Source organism: Ascaphus truei, chromosome 4 (assembly GCF_040206685.1).
Source record: "Ascaphus truei isolate aAscTru1 chromosome 4, aAscTru1.hap1, whole genome shotgun sequence".
Taxonomy (NCBI): Eukaryota; Metazoa; Chordata; class Amphibia; order Anura; family Ascaphidae; genus Ascaphus; species Ascaphus truei.
Genome location: NC_134486.1, coordinates 362,807,025 through 362,819,164, shown reverse-complemented (window position 1 = coordinate 362,819,164; position 12,140 = coordinate 362,807,025).

Here is a 12,140-nt window from a genome sequence, read left to right as displayed (position 1 = left end):
AACATTGTGGAAGAAATGCGGCGCTTTTATGCAGTTACAGATCCTGTAATGAGAGGCGTTAGAGACTGCATTAATGGCGTTTTGCGCCATGCAAGGAATCGGCCATGGACGGACAATTTGGAGGACGTTCAGTGAGACCATACTGTACTGTTGTGCTGAACTGTATTGTGCTGTACAGTACTGTACATGTTTTGCCCTACAGTTCCTGCTGTACTTAAACAAAGGATACTGTACTGTATGTTGTTGTGTGTTGCACGGTTTTCAATGTGGCCCTGAAAACCTGTCCTGTTTGCTGCCCTCTTCTAGGACTGAGCTGGTTGCACACCATCCCACTGTAGAAGCATTTAATAAAGGCTGCAGTTTTGCACTGTACTGTACTGTACTGCACCGACACACTTTATTCGAGCAAATACCCAGTATGTACCTGGCAGATACCTGGAATGCGCCGCTCCTCACCTCTGACAAGCCCCGTTGCGTTTGCCTTCCCAGCCTGGGTTCATGCCTGGCTGACGGGCGGCTGATCTGTTAAATGATAATGATTAGGATTTAATAGGCTGCAATGCTTCGCGTGTCTACCAGATGGCATAAATTCATGAATTGTAATGCAGTATATATATATATATATACTGTGCAGTATTGCAGCCAGCGGGAATAAAATGCTTCAATCCCTGCCTGGAAATAACCCAATGCACTCGGGCAGAAAACAGTCACAAACCTCAATACACCCGGGTATACCCGAATTCGTGGGACTAGCCGAGCTCGAATAAAGTGTGTCGCCAGTGTATGTATTATTGTGTGTTGATGTTTTCAATTGCTGTTCACTTGAAATGTTTCACCATTGTATTGTACTGTATTTGTAAATAAAAGTTTTTTGTGGCGACTTCAGCAATAAAAGAACTGGTTAATTTATCTCACACTCAGTACTACAAACTGCTTTTTGCTGCCAGACTGCAAAGCCGCAAGACCAGCAACATTGTAAAAAAAGCGCAATGAGCGCGCAATTGGCGTGGGAACTTCTGTTCTAGGGCCCCTAGAAATAATATTCTTTATTTTATTTATAAACTCACATTTATAAACCCCTTCACCCACCCCCGCTACCCACAATAAAAAATAATCACACACAGCATCCCCGCAATAAATAAATAAATAAATACAAATAAATACATTTGAAATACATTTTTATTTATAGTGTAGATGTGCAGGGGGTCTCGGGAGCTGAACCGCACTGGTTTCAGGTCGGGGGACTCCCTGCCCCCCGAGATACAGACCCCTTTATGAGGTGCCGGTATCCCTCTGCGTTAAAGGCCCCGATCACGTGACCGCGGCCTGTTAAACCAAGGAGAGGGATACCGGCACCCCCTAAAGGGGCCTGTATCTCGGGGAGCAGGGGGTCCCCAGACCTAAAACCACAGCGGTTCTGCTACGGAGACCCTCTGCACATCTACACTGTGAATAAAACACACACATCATTAAAGAATCATTCATTGCCTTAGCGGCTATCCGCTATGGTAATGAAGCAGCATTTCTGTATTTTTAATAATATTGTACAGTGAGCAGGGGGTTCACTGAGCCAGAAATCTAAACTCAGGGGGCCCCCTGCTCCTGCTCAATATTATTAAAAGTACAGAAATGCTGCTTCATTACCTTAGCGTATAGCCGCTAAGGTAATGAAGGGGTTAAGGCATAATAACCAATAAATACATTCAATACACTACCCACTACCCATGGCAACCTCCGCTGCTGCTGCTGTAAAACAGAGAAAACAATTAACACTTTCAAAGTAATGTCCCCTAACCCCTTAATCACCATAGCGGTTATTAACCGCTACAGTCATGAAGGGGTTAACCCACCCTCACCCACCACTCGGGATGCCTACATACCCTCCCACACAACCCCCCCCCGTGAGGCCTAACCACCCAGTCAGTACCCACAAGGGAGGCCTACCCACATACCATTGGGGAAACACCCCACCCCCAGTACCCGCAATAAAAACAGTACAATGACCCACAATAAACAGCATTATATTTATTAAATACATTACCCACCCCCTGTGCCCCCCCCATAAATACAAGATTTATCCTTTTACAGACAGGGTTCATAACGCAGCCCCACGCTAGTCCCCGGTGGGCTGGCAGGGCACCTGGACAGACCTACAGTTTACCAGCAGCCCTTTTTACACAGGTTCTGGAGGCCTGCTGGTGGATCCTGCCAGCACCATGGCCCCCAGGTGGTCTCCTTGGGTCACCGTGGGCCACAATTGGGTCCCCACGGTAGGCCCAAGGATGTCTGGGAGCCCCGGGTAAAACCCACAGGTGTCTGCGGGGCCTCGGGTGGTTCCCTCGGGGGTCTGGGGAACTCACGGGTGCTCACTACGGGTCCGCGGTACCCCCACAGAAGTGGGACCACACATCATCATCCCCGCACCTACGGGTCGGCGGTGCCCCCACAGAAGTGGGACCACACATCGTCATCCCCGCAGACTACGGGTCCGCGGTGCCCCCACAGAAGTGGGACCACACATCATCATCCCCGCATGTGTCACCCGTGGAACCACCAGCCTGATACCCTTGGGATACCCGAGAATACCCGGAGGTGGTCTCCAGAGGTCCCACGCACAACCACGGAACTAACCCTGAATGTAAAAAAATAAACCTGGCCTATACATTCAATACATACACCCTCCCCCCCAACACCTACAGTACAATAATGTGCAAAATAACTATTATCCAGATATGGATAATAGATTAATTGCCCATTATTAAAAACATTAACTAGCATATACAAATAAATAAAGTACTACTGACCTCATCAATACGAAGTGTCCGTCGCAAGCGCCTTCCTTCCTTCTCTTGCCCACACAAGACATAGCCAATACCAAGCCAATACATTGCAAGTACATTCAGATATCAATTAACCCCTTAAACACCTTATCGGATAATAACCGCAAAGGTAATTAAGGGGTTAAGCCACACAGGACCGATACCCACCCTTCACCCATGAATTTGTACTGTGGCTTCATCATGCAACTATATATATACTGTATATATACTGTATACAGAGAGACAGAGAGAGAGAGAGAGATACAGTATATACTTAATTGATATCTGAATGTACTTGCAATGTATTGGCTTGGTATTAGCTATGTCTTGTGTGGGCAAGAGAAGGAAGGAAGGCGCTGGCGACGGACACTTCGTATTGATGAGGTCAGTAGTACTTTATTTATTTGTATATGCTAGTTAATGTTTTTAATAATGGGCAATTAATCTATTATCCATATCTGGATAATAGTTATTTTGCACATTATTGTACTGTAGGTGTTGGGGGGGAGGGTGTATGTATTGAAGGTATAGGCCAGATTTATTTTTTTTACATTCAGGGTTAGTTCCGTGGTTGTGCGTGGGACCTCTGGAGACCACCTCCAGGTATTCTCGGGTATCCCAAGGGTATCAGGCTGGTGGTTCCACGGGTGACACATGCGGGGATGATGATGTGTGGTCCCACTTCTGTGGGGGCACCGCGGACCCGTAGTCTGCGGGGATGACGATGTGTGGTCCCACTTCTGTGGGGGCACCGCCGACCCGTAGGTGCGGGGATGATGATGTGTGGTCCCACTTCTGTGGGGGCACCGCGGACCCGTAGTGAGCACCCGTGAGTTCCCCAGACCCCCGAGGGAACCACCCGAGGCCCCGCAGACACATGTGGGTTTTACCCGGGGCTCCCAGACATCCTTGGGCCTACCGTGGGGACCCAATTGTGGCCCACGGTGACCCAAGGAGACCACCTGGGGGCCATGGTGCTGGCAGGATCCACCAGCAGGCCTCCAGAACCTGTGTAAAAAGGGCTGCTGGTAAACTGTAGGTCTGTCCAGGTGCCCTGCCAGCCCACCGGGGACTAGCGTGGGGCTGCGTTATGAACCCTGTCTGTAAAAGGATAAATCTTGTATTTATGGGGGGTGCACAGGGGGTGGGTAATGTATTTAATAAATATAATGCTGTTTATTGTGGGTCATTGTACTGTTTTTATTGCGGGTACTGGGGTGGGGTGTTTCCCCAACGGTATGTGGGTAGGCCTCCCTTGTGGGTACTGACTGGGTGGTTAGGCCTCACGGGGGGGGGTTAGTGTGGGAGGGTATGTAGGCATCCCGAGTGGTGGGTGAGGGTGGGTTAACCCCTTCATGACTGTAGCGGTTAATAACCGCTATGGTGATTAAGGGGTTAGGGGACATTACTTTGTATGTTTTAATTTTTGTGTCTGTTTGGCAGAAGCGGAGGGGCCATGGCCAGGATGGGGGGGGGGTAACGGTATGTGGGTAGGGGGTGAGGGTGGTTAGACCTCACAGTATGCACATTGGGTCCCCCCCCCTCCCCACATTTACATACACTGCACTGACAGCAATGCAGGGAGGGAGATTTACTGGTAACAGAAACATCTCTCTGCCTTCAGTGTAATCTGTTTAAAAGCCCCCTCCCCCCTAATGTATGTTTCTGTTAAATCTCTCTGCCTTCAGTGTAATCTGTTTAACATAAACATTAGGGGGGAGGGGGCTTTAAATCTCTCTGCCTTCAGTGTAATCTGGACAGGAACATTAGGGGGGAGGGGGCTTTAAACAGATTACACTGAAGGCAGGGAGATACAGGGGATGTACTGTATTGTTCATCATGTATGTTGTTTATTGCAATGCTGTGTATAATGTATAATGTTTTTTACAATTAGATAGATGCAATCCTTGGTATTGTAAGGGTTAGCTTTGGTTTTAAATTGTGTTTTCTGGTTGGTACTTACAGTATATATTGATTTTTGTTTACTTGATTGGTTAAAATAGTTGACTTGTTTGGAAGTTTTTGTATTTACTGGTACAGTAGCTTGCAATTATATTGTTAACATTCATTTGCAGAATGTATATGGTGCATAGATTTTATGCATCATTTATACAATGTAAATGCAATGTACAGTACTGTGTGGATTGGAATGTTATGTTTTATATTGTAAGATCAGTTAGGATTATTAAATGGATTATTATTATTGTCTGTACTGTATAGAGAAGCGTTATTTGTAGGACAGTATGATTTTGATGTGTGTGTATATACTGTGTGTATATATATATACTGTATATCTATATATATATATATATATACAGTACAGTATATATATATATATGTATGTATACAGTATATATATACACAGTATATACGGTATATGTATAGGGATTGTTATTATATATATACAGTATATATATACAGTATATATTTATTTCTCGTCATGTATTTATTTATTTATTTAGATTTATATATTAATTGTGGGCTCCTGTGCGTGAATTTTTTTTATTGGGGGTAGCGGGGGTGAGGGGGGTGTTTGGCCCTTGGTGTGAGTTTAGGACTTGCAGCAGCAGCACAATTAATAAATAAATCTAAATAAATAAATGATTTTAAATAAATACATTTAAAATACATTTTTATTGATAGTGTAGATGTGCAGAGGGTCTCCGGAGCTGAACCGCACTGGTTTTAGGTCTGGGGACCCCTGCTCCCCGAGATACAGGCCCCTTTAGGGGGTGCCGGTATCCCTCTCCTTGGTTTAACAGGCCGTGGTCACGTGATCGGGGCCTTTAACGCAGAGGGATACCGGCACCTCATAAAGGGCTCTATATCTCGGGGGGGAGGGGGTCCCCCGACCTGAAATCAGTGCGGTTCAGCTCCCGAGACCCCCTGCACATCTACACTATAAATAAAAATTTATTTCAAATGTATTTATTGATAGTCATTTATTTATTTATTTAGATTTATTTATTTATTTTTTGCCGGCTGCTGTGTGTGAGTTTTTTTTTATTGTGGGTAGCGGGGGTGGGCGAAGGGGGTATTAGCCCCAACGGTGGCTGTTTAGGGCTTGCGGGGGGTAGCGGGAGGGCTTAACCCCTTCATGACCGTAGCGGTATTAACTGCTACGGTCGTGAAGGGGTTAAGTGCACCCGCAACCCCCCCGCAAGCCCTAAACTCACACCAAGGGCCAAATACTGTACCCCCCGCTACCCACAATAAAGCGGGCACGGTGAGTTAACCCCTTCATTGCCTTAGCGGCTATCCGCTATGGTAATGAAGCAGCATTTCTGTATTTTTAATAATATTGAGCAGGAGCAGGGGGCCCCCTGAGTTTAGATTTCTGGCTCAGGGAACCCCCTGCTCACTGTACAATATTATTAAAATACAGAAATGCTGCTTCGTTACCATAGCACATAGCCGCTAAGGTAAAGAACGAGTGTTTATTTATATATGTGTTTTATTTATACTGTACATGTGCAGAGGGTCTCCAGAGCTGAACCGCACTGGTTTTAGGTCTGGGGACCCCCTGCTCCCCGAGATACAGGCCCCCTTAGGGGGTGCCGGTATCCCTCTGCTCTGCTTGGTTTACAGGTCGCGGTCACGTGATCGGGCCCTTAAACGCAGAGGGATACCGGCACCACATAAAGGGGGCTGTATCTCGGGGAGCAGGGGGTCCCCCGACCTGAAACCAGTGCGGTTCAGCTCCCGAGACCCCCTGCACATCTACAATATAAATAAAAATGTATTTAAAATAAGTTTTAATGTGCCGATGTTTGCGCTGAGAGAGAGCAGCGGATCTCTCTCTGCTGCAAACACATCTCGCCCCCCGCCGGCCCATACTGTAGTATCATTTACTGTATGTACTGTACAGTATGTGCATATACAGTACTGTATACAGAACATGTAGAATAAATGCCTAGTTTTTTTTTTCGGGTTTATTACACAGTATACTGTACGGCCGGAAAACATCAGCATACAGCACAATATTATCCATCGAAATCCCCCCATTAGCCGTTTTCTTTTCTGAGGAAAAACAAAATGAAAAGTTTTAATGTACAGTAATGGTCAGCCCCCTAAAGAAGTACCCAGCCAGCCCCACCAAAATAATACGGCAACAATACAGTACTCACCATACTATTTCCCATTCAGCTTGCGCCGGCGCCGGTCCACTGCCAGTACAGCTTTCTTCATCATCCACGTCGATAGTTTGCAGCGGGACTAGCCCACCTGTAGTCAGCAGGTGAGGCGGGAAATCGCTTAGGTACATGCAAGCTTCATCAAAACTGGCCGCGAAATCCGACTCTGCCCCAGGATCAGGCTCGGGCTCAGGGTTGTCACTGACGGTGGGTCCGTTATCGGAAGCCGGTGCCGGTGCCGGTGCTGGTGCTGGTGCATTGCTTAGCAGGGACTGTCGCTTCTTAGTTGGTTTTAACACGACCCTTCGCCTTTTGCCGCCTCCATGATCATAGATACGGGAAAAACCCTGTGACACACACCAATACCCTCCAACAAATTGGGGCTCAATACGGTGAAAACAGGGGTCACTACATAACCTTTTCCTTATTGCACGCTTCCACAAATGAGGAGTTGGCGAAAATTTGTAAAAGTCATAGTTTTCGATAAAATACTGATAAATTTGAACAACTGTTGCCATCTTATCCTCTGTTGCATTAATAGCGGCCCATATCAAATAAGCATAACTTCTGTCAGGTTTTTGGAACACGGGCTGCACTTGAACACTCATGGTGGGTCTCTGGAGAATAGTGTAACTGAAACTTGTCTTTGCCTTTATTTAATATGTAAAGCCTAAATTGATACATTTTTGCAACTCTTCCTTCAGTCTCAAGGCCAAGGCCAAGTTACTGTACAATGGCACACTGTGGTACAGTATCTTTTTTAAACGAAACACCTGCAAGCCCACACATTACTGATTCGGCGCTTTACAAGTCAGGAATTTATGCCATCTGGTGGACACGCGAAGCATTGCAGCCTAGTAAATCCTGATCATTATCATTTAACACATCAGCCGCCCGTCAGCCAGGCATGAACCGTGGCTGGGAAGGCAAACGCAACGCAGCATGCCAGAGGTGAGCAGCGGCGGATTCCAGGTATCTGCCGGGTACAAACTGGTCATTTGCTCGAATAAAGTGTGTCGCAGCAGTAATAAAACAATAGTACTTTACTGTGAACATATAAGCAATGATAAAGAATGATACTACTACCACAACACTAGGCCTCACAGGGCCGCAATCCCTCACCGTGTCTTCCCAACACCGTGTCCATACCCCTGCGAGGTTACCCCAATGTACTGAGGTGCTCCGGGCACCGTACCTCCCAGCGTTCCCAGAATCACACACCCAAGTGTGTGAGACAGTGCTGCCCACAAAGGTGAAGGTGAGTTGGTGCACTTAGTTGGGTACCTAGTTGCACTTAGTTGGGTAGATGCTGTGCTTGGGATGGAATCCATGGATCCGTGGCAGTAACCCGTGAAGCCTCCGCCTCTACGGTGGGTGGGTCCCGCAGGGATTGTACCACCGTTGATAGTCTCTGCAGAAGATGGGTGTCTGGTCCCAGAACACCTGAGGCCAGAATGCAGCTGCATCCTGGCTATGTCCCTCAATATTATACTACAGGGCAGTGTCCCTATCTATGGGCCTGTCCTGCAGTAATACAAGCTGAGGGGAGTCGGGGTCTAGCTGGGGCCTAATGGGGTAGGGTCAAGCTTGCTGTTTTTGAGTAATGGTATGACTGTTGCATGCTTGAAGGATGATGGAAAGGTACCAGAGTAGAGGGAAGAGTTAAAGATCTGTGTGGGCATAGGGATTATAGAAGGAGCAAAAGGTTTTAGGAGATGGGAGGGAATGGGATCAAGAGGGCAAGTGGTAGAGGGAGAAGAGGAGATCAGCAGTGACATAAGGACCCATTAAACCCTCCCGGTAGACCTATAATTTCAGGTGTTCATTCCATCACCTCCAACTTGTCTGCATATTTAGACTTTTTTCTGCAAAAGTCGGTCAAGAAACTCAAATCATATTTAAAGGACACAACTCACATTTTAAATATGTTACAAGATATTAGTTGGATAGATCAATATTGTTTAGTCACATGTGATGTCACTTCACTATACACTGTTATTGATCATACACATGGGTGTTTAGCAATTAAATATTTTTTGGAAAAAAGAGGGTTTATACACTGAAGCACATATTGACTTTTTAATTTCACTAATCAAATTCACATTAACACATAATTATTTCTGGTTTAATGAGGAGTTATTTTTCAAATAAGGGGCACTGCCATGGGTACTAAATTTGCGCCAAGCTACGCAAATCTCCTTATGGGGATGAGGGAGGATCAGTTTATCTGGTCACCACACGAGTTTGGCGCAAATTTAGTACTATGGACACGTTTTGTGGATGATATATTTTTCATTTGGAAGGGGGATAATAATTCACTTATATCATTTTTCGAATACATTAATCCCCTTGGGCAGGGGTCACCAAACTCTTAGTCCAAAAGAGCCAAATATGAGTAGCACAACGATTTAGAATTTTTTAAAGAGCCACAAATATATTTTTACAAGTACGGTTGATTAAAGAAGGCAGTGAATTGATAACACATTATAAGTATTTATTTATTAAGTGGCGAAGGTTTCCTGACTACAATTCAAGTAAATATTCAAAAAAATATATTTCTTGGCATTGTTAACATTGTAAATGTATATAATTTTACAGAAAATAAATTACAACTTGGTTGAGGTGCCGATTCAAAATGCATACCCCTGATGAAGTCTTTTATCAAGACGAAACGCGTAGGGTGGAGGCTGGAATAGTATTTCTTTAAGGTCTCCCTGACTATGTGTTGTTAGCTTTATCTGGCATATTTGCTAAGTATTAGCTGGACAGTGTGTACCGATTCCCCCCGTCAACGGATACAACAACACGCTGACGTCATACTCGCAATCTCGCGAGACTGGAGGGATAGTCAGGACGACACTGGAGGCAGCTGCTGACGCATCTGAGCCTGTGCGGAGTCTCGGCATTTCACGTGGAGCCAAAACCAATTAGCCGCCATACAGATCAGCAGTGAGGAGAGGATCTTGATATCCTACATGCCTGTTTTATCTGCTACTTAGTAAGTAGCCTCTTGTCTTTTGTTTTCTCTCTCCCTTCTATATTTCCATTACTATTGTGTATAGTATTAGCACATTGGCAGCATCAAATGGTACATTGTCCGGTTATAATGTTTTAATTGCACACTTAGTTATTCCATAGAATATATATATATATATATATAAAGATGAACAGCTGGCACTCCAATATAGCTCATTTAGGTAGGTGCATGTCCCATAATAAGTAGATAAACATACGATACCGTTCGCACAGGAATCAGCAGGCAGCACTCAGCTTTGTGAAAAATAAATATATATTGTAGACAGAGCCGCCAACAGAAATCATGGGGCCCAGGACAAATGAAAGGAGGAGGCCCCCCCACCCCCCAAACCCATAGCGCACCTACAACGGAAAAATATTTTTTTTGCGCGCAACTGTTACTTAACTGTTTTTTTATTGTGATACAGAAAAAAACATTACAATGCAACCTGTTTATTTTTATATTTTCAACAAAAGACAAGTGACTACCTGTCACCTGTCAGTGTGGATGAGTGACACTTGAGTGACTGGGTGGGTGAGTGACTGGGTGGGTGACCTTGAGTGACTGTGTGGGTGATACTGGGAGGGGTGAGTGACTGGGTGGGTGAGTGACTGGGTGGGTGAGTGAGTGACTGGGTGGGTGAGTGACAGTGGGTGGTGGGTGACAGTGACTGGGTGGTGGGTGACAGTGACAGTGACTGGGTGGTGGGTGACTGTGACTGGGTGGTGGGTGACTGTGACTGGGTGGTGGGTGACTGTGACTTGGTGGTGGGTGACAGTGACTGGTGAGTGACAGTGACTGGGTGGTGGGTGACAGTGACACTTGTTTGATCAATTCTGGAGTGCTGCCTGCTGATTTAGTTTCCGTAACGGTATCCCTAACAGTATCGTATTGCTTATATTCAATTATAGGATATGCAACCACACCAGTGACTTTTATTACAGATTGCCTATATATAAAACTGTATATATATATATATATATATATATATATATATATTACTGTACACACACACATATATATATATATACAGTATATATGTATATATATATATATATATATATATATATACATATATATATATACGTGTGTGTGTGTGTGTGTGTGTATGTATGTATGTATGTATGTATGTATGTATGTATGTATGTATATATATATATATATATATATATATATATATATATATATATTACTGTGCATCTGGCCAAAACGCGTAGGAGTGGGTGCTGTAGGCAGGATCCCCTGGTCTGTCCCCCCTAAGGGACACGGAACTATGTTTTGAGCTATTGCTCCTTGCTTCCTCTATAGATATTATGTGTGTTTGATGCTTAGGTGGTATGTGATTTAGGGTATGCAGCTTTTTGGAGTGTGCTTTTCCAAGTCTCACACCCATTGCTCTTATTACTGTACTGATGTACTTCATTTCCAGGGATTACTCTACATGATTCCCCAGGATTGAGCATTGGTTGCTATGATTTGTTCACTTGGTTATTGCCACTTCCTTCTCATCTTAGCTCTTTTCTGCAGCACTTAACTTCCCCTTGTTTGACACACTCAAGGGTACACACTTCCTCAACTTGAGACGTCTTGTCCATTTTTGAATTGATTGTTAGAGGATGATTGCAAAGCTTTACGTACAGGGGATCTATGCCTGATTTTAATTATTCAATGCTTTCTTTTAGATTCTTTGTTCTGTGACAGTTCATTCAATAAAATTTGTATTTGCATATTGAACAGGTATACTAGAGTGCTATTATTTTGGGCTTTCTTTCTCTTCCTCTCATATTACATAATTTGGCCCTTATAGCACCACTGACTTACTACTAAGTATTCATTTGAAGTCGGTATTTAGTCACTTTCATTTATCTTGTGGATGCGGGGTCCGCTCTTTCTCTTAGCATATATATATATATATATATATATATATATATATATATATATATATATATATATATAACTGTACGTATATATATATATATATATTTCTTATTTATAAATTTACAGTTCTGCTTTCTTTTTATCTTCAGAGTTTATTGTATAAAACTCTCTTCAATAAGGTTAAACTGCACAAACACCTGCAGAAATTCACATTTGCATATAGCAAATAAATGGGAAATCACAAATACTGTATATGCAAGCCCTGTCGTTGACATATATTGTCGAGTACACTGA